A 14,626-nucleotide genomic window follows, 5' to 3' on the forward strand; every position below is an offset into this window, starting at 1 on the left:
ATGGCTAGTCATGGCTTTGAATAGACCCTAAATCTCCAAAGTGCGGAGACTGCGTTGTATTCGTCACTGTGCCTGACACCTAGCTCTGAGTAAGTATTTGCAGAGAGGGTGAATATGAAAGGCAAAGGAGGTGAAAGTTTTTAATGATCAAGCTTTTGAACTTGGGTAACTGGGAGACGGATGGCACCACTGATTAAAATTGGGAAAGTCAGTGGTGGGACAATTATCATTTAAGAAAAAAAAAATTAAGAAGTTAACTACAATAAAACTTGGTGATTTGGTTGACTTGGAATATTTATGTTAGCCTGTTCCCCTGTAGTACAAATAATCTATAATTAACCCCAAATATTACTTTTTCAGTCCTGCTTGCATTTCTATAATAGCATGAATTATCCTTTTCCTCAGCATGCTCTTTCCTAAATTCCTACCACCCATTAAAAACTTGCTGAAATAATAATGAAATTAAGCTGGAAAAAAAAAAGTAAAGTACTGATTGTACTATTAAAAAAAAAAAGACCAAACCCATTGCCATCAAGTCGATTCCAGGACATACAGGGTGTAACTGCCCTATAGGATTTCTAAGGAGCACCTGGTTCATTCAGACTACCAGCCTTTTGGCTAGCAGCCGCAGCTCCTAACCACTAAGCCACCAGGGTTTCCTGATTTAACTACGTGGTTTTTTTTTTTTTTTTAGGGTTTAATCTATGTTTAAACTGCAGTACCAAACATGCCCAATAGGTGGAGCGCCTCCTGGCCATGCTAAACTTCCATGGGGATATGTGAGAAGCCTGGACCTCAGGTTTCAAGAGCCTGTAATTATGCCAAACGTGAAATATATCTGACATGCCTTGGGCTGTATCACAGGCACAGCGAAATGTTGGTGAGTCTATTCGTTGATTTAGCTATTTTAAGACCAGAAAAATTATTTTTATTCCAAAAAAAGATTATTGAGTTATAATTATTCTCTCAATGGTTCATCATTTTCTTTAATTCTCCTGTGGGTCTTTTAATTTAAAAGGCCTTTTTCTATTTCTGCCAAGTCTGAAAACACTATCCACTTCTTTCCCAAAATGACCGCAGTTTGCAAACTTAGCTCGAAAATTCATATAACTATGTAATTACCAACCACATCTTAATTTAGAGCATCTGATCTTATAAGGCTTGCAAGTACAAAGTAACAGTATTGAACACCATAAATGTCTTGGTAACAAATAAACCAATAAAAATATTACTCATGATTATGTGTGTAATAAGAAAACTCATATGGAATTTATATGTATGCTTTAAGTAGCTATTCAAAAATTGAATAATAAACATGTTACAGTGCTAAAATAAAAATAAACTCACTCCACAATAGTAATGAAAATAAAGAAAGCAGCTGGTATGGTCCATGCCTCTCCCACTGCAGCTGCTTTGTATTATTAAAATGTTGTATTTTGCAACTGACATAAAAGCTATCTAGATTTTTTAAAATGCTGTATTGATTTAAAATCAAGAAAGGTGTGCACCAGGGTTGCATCCTTCCACTATACTTATTTAAACTGTATGCTGAGCAAATAATCAGAGAAGTACTAGACTATATGCAGAAGAATATGGTATCAGGATTGGAGGAAGGTTTATTAACGCTCTGCGATATGCAGGTGACACAACATTCCTTGCTGAAAGTGAAGAGGACTTGAAGCACTTACTGATGAAGATCAAAGACCACAGCCTTCAATATGGATTACACCTCAACATAAAGAAAATAAAAATCCTCACAACAGGACCAATAAGCAACATCATGATAAATGGAGAAAAGATTGACATTGTCAAGGATTTCATTTTACTTGGATCCACAATCAACATCAAGGGAAACTGCAGTCAAGAAATCAAATGATGCATTGCATTGGGAAAATCTACTGTAAAAGACCTCTTTAAAGTGTTAAAAAGCAAAGATATCACTTTGAGGACTAAGGTGCACCTGATCCAAGCCATGATATTTTCAATTGCCTCATATGCATGCAAAAGCTGGACAATGAATCAGGAAGACTGAAGAAGAATTTATGCCTTTGAATTATGGTGTTGGTGATGAATATTGAATATACCACGGACTGCCAGAAGAATGAACAAGTCTGTTTTGGAAGAAATACAGCCAGAGGGCTCCTTGGAAGCCAGGATGGCAAGACTTCATCTCATGTACTTTGGACATGGTAACAGCAGGAACCAATTGCTGGAGAAGGACATCATGCTTGTAAGGTAGAGGGTCAGGGAAAAACAGCAAGACCCTCAACGAAGTGGATTGACGTAGTGTCTACAACAATCCTGATGACACAGGATTAGGCAGTGTTTCGTTCTGTTGTATATAGGGTCTCCATGAGACAGAACCCACTCGACGGCACCTAATAACAGCAAAAATTGATCTGGACTACTTTAAAATTGTCTTTCATAACTCAAAAATAAAACATTTTAAACTTTAAAACATAAATTTTAATCTCTATATTGTGAAGCATACACATGTTCAAATATATTGAATGATATAGTTTACAGGTTTAATAAACTTATATGGCCTATTTGCATCTGCTTAAAATACTTGTATTTCAAGAAGACCTGGAAAGGAAAATAGACACAATGCTCAAAATACAATTACATATTATATAGAAATTAATGCCAAGCCCAGAAAGATCCATATATGAAATGCCAGAGAGTTGTATGAAAATACCAGCCCTGAATTTGGACTTCTAGCCTACTAGACTGTGAGAAAATAATGAATGATTCAATTAGAAAATCTTATTGAATATTGTCATGGATTGATTTGTGTTCCCCAAAAATACGTTTATCGATTTGGCTAGGCCATGATTCCCAGTATTTTGTGATTGTCCACCATTTTGTCATCTTATATGATTTTCCTATGTGTTGTAAATCCTATCACTGTGATGTTAATGAGATGGATTAATGGCAGTTATGTTGATGAGATCTACAAGGTTAGATTTTGTCTTAAGTCAATCTCTTTTGAGATATAAAAGAGAGAAGCAAGCACAAAGACAGGGAGATTTCGTACCATCAAGAAAGCAGCACCCTGGAGCAGAGTGCCTCCTTTGGACCTGAGGTTCCTGTGCAGAAAAGCTCCTAGTCCAGGGGAAGATGGATGAGAAGGGCCTTCCTTCAGGGCTGACAGAGAAAGAAAGCCTTCTCCTGGAGCTGATGCACTGAATTTGGACTTCTAGCCTACTAGACTGTGAGAAAATAAATTTCTCTTTGTTAAAGCCATCCACTTGTGGTATTTCTGTTACAGCAGCACTAGATGGGGACTAAGACAAATACCTACTGTGTTGTTTTTTTTTAGTGTTATAATAACAGAAATACCACAAGTGGGTAGCTTTAAAGAACAGAAATTTATTTTCTCACAGTTTAGGAGGCTAGAAGTCTGAATTCAAGGCACTGGCTCTAGGAGAAGGCTCTCTCTTCTCTGTCCACTATTGGGAAAGGTCCTTGTCTCTTTTCAGCTTCTACTTCTAGGTTCCTTGGTGATCATGTGGGGTGTATCTTTCCCTTCCATTTGCACTTGTTTGCTGGCTTGCTTAATTTGCTCTTTTATATCTCAAAAGGGATTAATTTAAGACACTCCCTACACTAATACAGCCTTATTAATATAACAAAGAAAACCCATTCTCAAAGGGGATTATGATCTCACTCCCTACACTAATACAGCCTTATTAATATAACAAAGAAAACCCATTCTCAAAGGGGATTATGATCTCATGTATAGGGGTTAGGATTTACAACACATAAATCAATCCATAACACTTACTGTGTGTTGGGCACTGGAGAACACAGAGATGAAAGCCAATTCTTGCTCCCCAATAAAAGAGATACATAAGGAAACAACAGATTTTCAGACCTGGATGTCTAGATGCCAGGCACTTTCCATGTGGCATTTCATTTAATTCTTACTCTAGGTGATTTGCCCTAGTTTCTTAATCCTCTTTCTCCCTATGAGACTTCCCTCCCTTCCAAAGTGATACTGGTGGGCTGTGATGCAGCAGGAATATTGAAGCCAGGAATCGTTCCATAGACTGATCTTAAATTTTGTGTGCAGACCAGCTGCTTGTACCAGTGTCCACTCTGTCTCATTGTTCTAACCAGGAGGACGTGTGCCTTCCTCCACACTGATCCATCTCTTTCTCTTTCCTCTCTTTTCTTCATCTAAAAACGTCCAGTATTTCCCCACAACTTCTCCATTTCATATAAACGGAAACTATGGAACTCAATCCTGGCTTCAACATTCCTGCTACATCCCAGTCCGTCAATATTAATGTCTAGATGCCTGGGTGGCTTCCTTGTGATCCCTGCTATGGGGTCAATAAAGATAGCTCCGTAAAGAACAAAACAAAACCAAAAAAAAAGTCAATCCCAACCCATAGTGACCCTATAAGACAGGGTAGAACTGCCTTGTAGGATTTCCAAGGAGCAGCTGGTGGATTCAAACTGCTGACCTTTTGGTTAGCAGCTGAGCTCTTAACCACTGTCAGTTCTATACTAATGGTCACTTCTTGTGATCTCTATTTAAATTGAAACTGCATATAAATGAAGGCCTGTTCTCCCCGGTCACACTATATACATTGGTGTGTTAAATGTTCTCCCAGTGCCTAAAAGGGCAGTCTTCCAAAAATCTTACATCTTAGCAGGCAAAAAGATATTTCATGAAACAAGATTGTGCCTCATATATTGTTATGTCCCCAAAAAAGAAATATTGAAATTCTAACCATCAGTATCTGTGAACACGGCCTTATTTGGAAATAGAATCATTGAAGATGCTATCAGTTACCATGAGGTCATCCTGGAGTAGGGCGGGTCCTAACCCAATATAAGTGGTGTCTTTATAAAAAGAGGAGAAAGAGACTGAGAGAAAAGATAGCCATGTGAAGATAGAAGCAGAGATTGGAATTATGAGCCACAAGCCAAGGAATTCCTGAGGCTACCAGAAGCTAAAATAGGCAAGCAAGGATCTTCCCCTGAAGCCTTCGGAGAGAGCATGGCCCTGCCAACTCCCTGAACTTGGATTTTTAGCCTCCAAGCTGTGAGACAATAAATGTCTGTTGTTGTAAGCCATCAGTTAATGGTACTTTGTTACAGCAGCCCTGGGAGACTGATACATATGTGAAGACCATGCTTGTTTGCAAGGCATACACTTCATGTTTGCCCAGTAGAGACCCAGATGCACTCTCTCTCTCTCTATTTTCTCACACACATATGGATTAATTAGCTTCTGTTTCCTGTTTAGCCTTGTAAGTACCTGATTTTATAGCGCCTTCATAAAAATTTTATTTATTTTTTTTCAAACTCTCCAAACACAAATAGTCTGACCATATTTGTTAATCTTGCCAACCCTCAAATGACTCAAATGAGACTTTCTCTCCTAAGCAAAAATGTTGAAGCGACTCCATGGTGCCCACCTCATCCTTTAAGGTGCAGGGCAAGGAATGAAAGGGCGTTCCACCTGCTGGGTTGCCAGGAAGCCTTCTCCACTGGTTTAAGTAAGGCCGACATCAGCAAGCTCAGCCTGTTTCTTCCTCGCTGAAGAAGAGAGAACCACCCACTCATGCACACATGCAAGTTTAATCCCATTTGATCATCCTGCCACTCTTAGAACCTTCTTTAAAAATTCAATTGATAGACCAATTATAAATTACTCTTTGAAAAATTATTTCCCTTGAAACCTCTAATCCAAACCAAACCCAGAGCCGTCCAGTCGATTCCAACTCCTAGCGACCCTATAGAACAGAGTAGAACTGCCCCATAGAGTTTCCAAAGAGCACCTGGCGGATTTGAACCGCTGACCCTTTGGTTAGCAGCTGTAGCACTTAACCACTACACCACCAGGGTTTGAAACCTCTAACAGATAATATTTTATAAACCTAGTTCAAGTTTACTGACTTATATTTCAACTGTCCTTGAAATTTTTTTTAATCACCATTTAAAAGAATTCTAAACATCATAGTTAAAATCTCCTTGCAATTATTCTGAGTGATAAGTCAAATCCAGCAGATCCTCTAAGGAAGCAACATGTAGATGACACCCTCTCTTCTGTAATCCTTAGGTCAGTTTAAGTAGGAAAGTTGTACTTTTCATCCGATTCTTCCAGAGGGAAATACATATATCTACAATCTATGGCTTTTCCATCTGTTGATTTAGTATTAATAATTTGATGCTATAGAAAGTAATCATGATAAGAATAGGTGTGGCTACATGCTGTATTGTTGACAATTTTTATTATCATTAATTCTGGAATGAGTCTAATAATAATAAAATGATAATTTGCTTTCATATATAAGGGCCTCAAGAGTTGGCTCCTTTGTCTATCCACCCAAATATGAATGCACAGTAAGTAATGCCTTGACTCTAAAAATAAACAAATCCAGATCAGCCTCTTATTAATCAGATAGAATTCAAATTAGATTTTTTTTTCTTCTTCAACTTACCTGGCAAAAGATTGCCTGTTATGTTAGCATTCTTTATAGGTCACAACTAGTTTAGAATATTGTTACACACCATTTAATATTAACAATTTAACACAGGTTAAATGCTATGTTATAATATACATAAATACATGCTAATTTTTAAATCATAACATTTGTGTGATAATTGAACATCTATTAAACAGCTATCGATCATATTGGGAGTGATGACCTACTCCTTGCCCAGCTGGTCAAGCTTACCTTTAACAATATCCCGCCCTAGGTGGTGCAAACAGTTGAGCGCTGAGCTGCTAAGCGAAAGGTTGGAGGTTTGTGCCTGCCCAGAGGTGCCTTGGAAGAAAGCCCTGCAGATCTGCTTCCGGGAGGTCACAGCCTTAAAAACCCTACAGAGCACATTTCTACTCTGCAACACCTGGGGTTGCCATGAGTCGAGGTGACTGCACAGCAGCCGGCTTGGTTTTTTGGTTTTCTTTCTTTTTTTTCCGGTAGTGTGTGAAGGCACAGAGAGCAAGGGTGGCCGTCCTATAGGGCGTGAAGCGCGCTGTCTAGTTCTGCTACATTCTTCAGCCTAACAGGACCTGTACAATGTAGGTGTCCCACGGAGTCAGTGTGTAATGGGAGCAAAGCCTGCTGTGCCACTCACAGGCGGTGTGACTTAACTTACTTAGCTTCTCTCGAAGCTGCAGTCCTGACCGGTGACCCACATGCCCAAGAAATGCTTTTTAACTTTGTTTAAACTGTAGCCTCCCTGGAGCATGTGTTTCAATGTCTGATAGTCCATTCCTGGCCCAAGGCCAACTGCAGTCTCCTCAGGGAAGCGCTACTGTAGGATATTAACGTTAAACATTGGCAAGCAACATGATTTCAACCACTGATCTTGTGATACTTTGGGTCTAGGATCTTTTATGTCTCTAGCTGGTAGAGAAAAAATAACTTCAGCTAAGATCAGATTGAGTAGCTGCTCTTAACTCCATTGCTCTCAGGGGCTGCTGGAAAGCTTCCTAGTTCATGGGGCAGGTACTTTCCTACCTGTCCTCAGCCACTTCTTCTAATCTCCTAATAACTGGAAGTGACTTTTCTAAATATGGATTGTCTCTTTACCAAGGTGCGTGCAGTATTTGGGTACATAGTCTCCTTTCCATGACCTAGTATGTGTCATTTATTCTATGTACTTTAAGGCACAGCTAATTATCTATGGAGTAAGTATAATGGAAGTTCCCCTGGACTGAAAAGGACACATAAGGAGGCGGTTCCCATTGAACACAGTTTAAGTGATGATTGTATTAATTTACACTGGAAGCTTTTTCACTTAACTCCTGTAAATCTTTTCCCATTCATAATTACAGTGATAACTTATACTTACCGAGTGCTTACTGCATGCAAGGCACTGTTCAAAGTCCTTTACATGTAGTAAAAAAATAAATAAATAAATATTTTTTATATGTAGTAACAGCTGTATGAGGTGAGCATTATTACTACGTATAAATTAGAAATGAGGCACATGAGCACCTTGCAGGACTTTGGCAAGAATTACCTGCTGTAGGCATCTGAAAGGCTTGAGCATAGCACATAGTGTCTACTTCCTTTCCTTCCCACTTAAAGATTGACTTGAAATGCTGCTCAGCTTTAAAAGACAAATTTGGGATGACGAGAGATAAACGAAATAGAATATGGATAAGTGAAACTTCCCTGTTGAAAAAAAATTCAGATAAAATAAATATTTGGCTAGAAATAAAATTTGCATTCTATAAACAGCTGTTATCAGCTTGTAACGAATTGGCATATTCCAAGGAAGGAAGACACCACCTATCTGTCAGTTTGTGGTACTACAGTAACTTCTATGTCACTCTGATGCTAGAAGCTACGTCACTGGTATTTCAAATACCACTAGTGTCACCCATGGTGGATATGTTTCAGTGGTGCCCCCAAACTAAGACAAACTAGGAAGAAAGGCTTAGTGATCTACTTCCAAAAAATAGCAATGAAAACCCTATAGATCACAACAGAATATTGTCTAATATACTGCTGGAAGATGAGTTCCCTGGGTTGGAAGGCACAATGGCCAAAATGGACTCAAACATACCAGTACTCATGAAGACGGCACAGGACCAGGGCAACATTTTGTTCTGTTATACATAAGCTGGCTACAACTCGATGACAGCTGGCAACAACAGCAGCAGAGAAGAAAGAAAGAAGTTATCCTACACTTGCATTGATTTCTTCTTCCTAGCACATAGACTTCATAAATATGTTAACTACTACTTCTAGTATTATCCTTTCATTCTTTTATTCATTCTGTCAGTCAGTCAAGAAATATTTATTACTTACCTACTATGTGCCAGCCCTTGGAATACACACCAAGTATTAGTGGTGAACACTGCACATTCCCTGCTCTCAGCAGTAATCAAGTTGTCCATGAATATATAATTACAAAATGAGATTCTTGCTCCAAAGACCAAAAAATGGCTGGAAGAGCCTATAATAATTTTTCTTGAAGAGATGGCCCTTGAACTGGAAGGTAGGAGGAAAACAAGAAGGGTATGAGACAACATGGACAATATGAGAGTTAGTCACTGGATTTCTCCACATGGTGGTTACTGATGATCAAAGCAAGAGTGTCATTGGTTTGTGTAAGCTGGAAGTCAGACAGGAGTGTCCTAGAGAGGGAGTGATGAAAGGTGAAGAAATAGAGATGATAAGCAAAAAAGAAAAAAAAAAAAGTTTTCTAGAAGTTTCGTGGGTGGTTAATGGGGAACCCAAGGCTGAGAAGGGGAAAGTGTTGACGCATCCAGGGGTTGGTAACCAATGTCATAAAATAATGTGTTAGTTGTTTAATGCGAAATAACTTGCTCTGTAAACCTTCATCTAAAGCACAATTTAAAAAAATATGTATTTTTTAAGTAAAAAAACAAGTTTGACAGTGAGGAGGTGGAGCAGCAGTATTAGCTAGAGAAGAAGGGTCAAAGGATGAAAATATAAGTATAGTAGTTCATATTTCTGTTATCTCATCTCTCCACCGCATTTTCTGTCCATGCGTCTATAACAAAAATACCACATGGACAAGTTAGTCCCAGAGTGACCAGTGCTTGGACAGGAACAAAAACTCCATTCACACAGGAATATTCACTTGGTAAAATTTAATGTCTACAGACTAATAAAAGTTCTATTATAAAAACCTAACTTTTGGACAAAGGAGCAGTTATATTAAACATAATGCTTCTTTGGGATTACATTTGCAATGGAATTTTATCTGTGTTTCAAGTAAAAAAAAATTTTTTAATAAAATTTCACAGACACACTGGACTAGCATTGCATAGCCCAAACATACATTGTTTCAGAATTGCTATCATTTAAAATACTGTTATATGAACAAATCCGCATGCTAATGTGGTGTGCGAGCGTCTACTTGAGTTGATTACACAGACTCACAGCGTTTCACTGGCTGGTTATTCCTGCTCTGGGGGTCAGTTGCTGCTGCTGCTGCTGAAATGAATAAAACAGGCATTTGCAAGGAACCTAATCAAAGGAATGATCTATCAATTTATATTCCCTGTAAAGCCATTTTTATCAGTACAGTTTGGGATGCATTTTCATTGTCATCAACAAGTCTCCCTCACATTTCCATTCATTGCATAAGGAAGCACATTAACCCCTATTTTATTTACAGGAAAATATTGCTCTGCATTGTGGCTAAAGGGACTGGTCTCATACTTAAAAATGAACATGAGGGGAGGGGGGCCAAGATGGCTGACTAGGTAGACGCTACCTCGGATCCCTCTTGCAACAAAGACTCAGAAAACCAAGTGAATCGATTACATACATGACATTCTACGAATCCTGAACAACAAACACAGATTTAGAGTTGACCTGAGTGACAGAGACGGAGAACGAACAACTACGGGGAAGCAGCGACTATTTTCGGAGCCTGGAGCCAGCGTCCCAGTCAGGTAACCTTGGCGCTGGGCTTAGGACAGGGCGCAGGGGAGGTGAACACAACATGCTGTGACGGCACAAACACGGGGCACAGCCCTACCCCCCTGAACTGACCCCGGGAGGAGGCCCAGCCGGTCTGCGCAGGCAGCGTGGCCATGCGGCTGGCAGGAGGAGAAGTCCCCGAGAGGCAGCGACTGGTTTTGGAGCCGGGAGTGCAGCATCCCAGCCAGGGAACCTTGGCACCGGGCTTTGGATTGGGTGCAGGGGAGCTGAGCATGGCATCCTGTCACGGTGCAAACACGGGGCGCAGACCTACCCCCCTGAACTGACCCCGGGAGGCACGGCTACGCGGCTGGCAGGAGGAGAACTGACCACGGCTTCTGCGGGCCAGACCCTGGGGGGGCAACTTCTACCCAGCCAGCACACATAGGCGACACGCCCCTCGGGAATCTCAGATAAAATAGTCATCCCAAGCAAGATAAGTAACTTTGTCTATATTCCAGGGTGCTACTCTCTCCCATTATTTTGAACACTCCCCTCCCCTTCCCAGGCGGCTTCATTAATATTTGAATTTCCTGAGCCAGAGGGAGAATGGCTCCACGGCTTTTCTTTTCCTTTTTTTTTTTTGGTCCTTTCCTAACCCATTCTTCCGGCCTGAGAGAAGCAACCACAAAAAACCCACGGACCAAAAATCCTTCCCTAATTGGACTAAAAACACAGAACCAGCTCCAGCCAAGCACCCTACAGGGAACAAGGTGGCTATTATAATGCAAAGGCATTTCTGATAGGGATCTGACTGCATTTTTTTTTAGCAGATTTACTGGAAAAACAAGTTTCCCAGGTCTGATATCTCTGCGTATTCAACAGAGCCCTCACTGACCCACAACAGGGAACTGAGGGCTGAAGCTCCCCCCAGATCACCTAGCCTCTTGCCTCATGGGTCTAAAGAGGGTGACACCTGCCAATCTGTAGAGGTACTTGCACTGGGGGGCCTAAGGCACAGCTGCAGAGCCCACCCAACAAGGTGCTTTAGGAATAGAGACACATCTACCTCACTGACACTTGGGGGAAGCCTGTCAGCATCCTGCCCCCCCAGAGGGTGAACCCCAGCTGCTACTAGAATCTGGTGCACACAACTATCACCACTACTTCTCAAGGTGGATAGGTGTTAGGGTGCAGCACACACTTGATGACCCAAAATCAGATTCTACTCAAGAATAGTGAATAGACTCAGGCATATATATCTGGCAACAGCCCAAACCAGCTGGTAATAGGTCATAAGTAAGTCAAGGGCTACAACAATCAAGACAGCACAATCTAGTAGCCCATCCACATATATTGAAAGAAAACAAAACAAGATAAGACTCAGTGAGCAAACATAGAATAAATCAATACAGTATCTTAGTGATGGCTTAGACACAGCAGTCGATATCAAACCACATAAAGAAGCAGACCATGACAGCTTCTACAACCCCCCAAACAAAAGAATCAAAATCTTTCCCAAATGAAGATACAATCCTGGAATTATCAGATACAGAATATAAAAAACTAATTTACAGAATGCTTTAAGACATCAGGGATGACCTCAGAAATGGAATAAGGCAAACCGAGAAAAAGCCAAGGAACACACTGATAAAACAGTTGAAGAACTCAAAAAGATTATTCAAGAACATAGTGGAAAAATTAATAAGTTGCAAGAATCCATAGAGAGACAGCATGCAGAAATCCAAAAGATTAACAATAAAATTACAGAATTAGACAACGCAATAGGAAGTCAGAGGAGCAGACTCGAGCAATTAGAATGCAGAGTGGGAAATCTGGAGGACCAGGGCATTAACACCAACATAGCTGAAAAAAAATCAGATAAAACAATTAAAAAAAATTAAGAAACCCTAAGAATCATGTGGGGCTCTAACAAGAAGGATAACTTGCGTGTGATTGGAGTCCCAGAACAGGGAGGGAGGACAGAAAACACACAGAGAATAGTTGAAGATCTGCTGACAGAAAACTTCCCTGACATCATGAAAGACGAAAGGATATCTATCCAAGATGCTCATCGAACCCCATTTAAGATTGATCCAAAAAGAAAAACGCCAAGACATATTATCATCAAACTTGCCAAAACCAAAGATAGACAGAAAATTTTAAAAGCAGCCAGGGAGAAAAGAAAGGTCTCCTACAAGGGAAAATCAATAAGTTCAGACTACTCAGCAGAAACCATGCAGGCAAGAAGGCAATGGGATGACATATACAGAGCACTGAAGGAGAAAAACTGCCAGCCAAGGATCATATATCCAACCAAACTCTCTCTGAAATACGAAGGCGAAATTAAGATATTTACAGATAAACACAAGCTTAGAGAATTTGCAAAAACCAAACCAAAGCTACAAGAAATACTAAAGGAAATTGTTTGGTCAGAAAACCAATAATATCAGATACCAGCACAACACAAGGTCACAAAGCAGAACATCCTGATATCAACTCAAATAGGGAAATCACAAAAACAAATTAAGATTAATTAAAAAAAATGCTCAAAACAGGGAATCATTGAAGTCAATATGTAAAAGATCAGAATAATCAAAAAGAGGGACTAAATACAGGTGGCATAGAACTGCCATATGGAGAGGGACACAAGGCAATATAGGACAACACAAGTTAGGTTTTTACTTAGAAAAATAGGGGTAAATATTAAGGTAACCACAAAGAGGTATAACAACTCCATAACTCAAAATAAAAACCAAGAAAAACATAACGACTCAGCAAACATAAAGTCAAATACTATGAAAATGAGGATCACGCAATTTACCAAGAAAAACGTCTCAACACAAAAAAGTAAGTGGAAAAATGAAATTGTCAACAACACACATAAAAAGGCATAAAAATGACAATACTAAACACTTAAAAAAAAATTTACTTATCTATAATTACACTGAATGTAAATGGACTAAATGCACCAATAAAGACACAGAGAGTCTCAGACTGGATAAAGAAACACGATCCGTCTATATGCTGCCTACAAGAGACACACCTTAGACTTAGAGACACAAACAAACTAAAACTCAAAGGATGGAAAAAAATATATCAAGCAAACAATAAGCAAAAAAGAAGACGAGTAGCAATATTAATTTCTGAGAAAATAGACTTTAAACTTAAATCCACCACAAAGGATAAAGAAGGACACTACATAATGATAAAAGGGACAATTGACCAGGAAGATATAACCATATTAAAAAGTTATGCACTCAATGACAGGGCTGCAAGATACATAAATCAAATTTTAACAGGACTGAAAAGTGAGATAGACACCTCTACAATTATAGTAGGAGACTTCAACACACCACTTTCAGAGAGGGACAGGACATCCAGTAAGAAACTCAATAGAGACACGGAAGACCTAATTACAACAATCAACCAACTTGACCTCATTGACTTATACAGAACTCTCCACCCAACTGCTGCAAAGTATACTTTTTTTTCTAGCGCGCATGAAACATTCTGTAGAATAGACCACATATTAGGTCATAAAACAAACCTTTGCAGAATCCAAAACATCAAAATATTACAAAACATCTTCTCAGACCACAAGGCCATAAAAGTGGAAATCAATAACAGAAAAATTAGGGAAAAGAAATCAAACAGTTGGAAACTGAACAATACTCTCCTGAAAAAAGACTGGGTTATAGAAGACATTAAGGAGGGAATAAGGAAATTCATAGAATGCAACTAGAATGAAAATACTTCCTATCAAAACCTCTGGGACACAGCAAAAGCAGTGCTCAGAGGCCAATTTATATCAATAAATGCACACATACAAAAAGAAGGAAGAGCCAAAATCAGAGAACTGTCCCTACAACTTGAACAAATAGAAAGTGAGCAACAAAAGAATCCATCAGGCACCAGAAGAAAACAAATAATAAAAATTAGAGCTGAACTAAATGAATTAGAGAACAGAAAAACAATTGAAAGAATTAACAAAGCCAAAAGTTGGTTCTTTGAAAAAATTAACAAAATTGATAAACCATTGGCCAGACTGACTAAAGAAATACAGGAAAGGAAACAAATAACCCGAATAAGAAACGAGAAGGGCCACATCACAACAGACCCAAATGAAATCAAAAGATCATATCAGATTACTATGAAAAATTGTACTCTAACAAATTTGCAAACCTAGAAGAAATGGATGAATTCTTGGAAAAACACTACCTACCTAAACTAACACAATCAGAAGTAGAACAACT

The sequence above is a fragment of the Elephas maximus genome, chromosome 13 (genome assembly GCF_024166365.1).
Source record: "Elephas maximus indicus isolate mEleMax1 chromosome 13, mEleMax1 primary haplotype, whole genome shotgun sequence".
Classification (NCBI taxonomy): Eukaryota; Metazoa; Chordata; class Mammalia; order Proboscidea; family Elephantidae; genus Elephas; species Elephas maximus.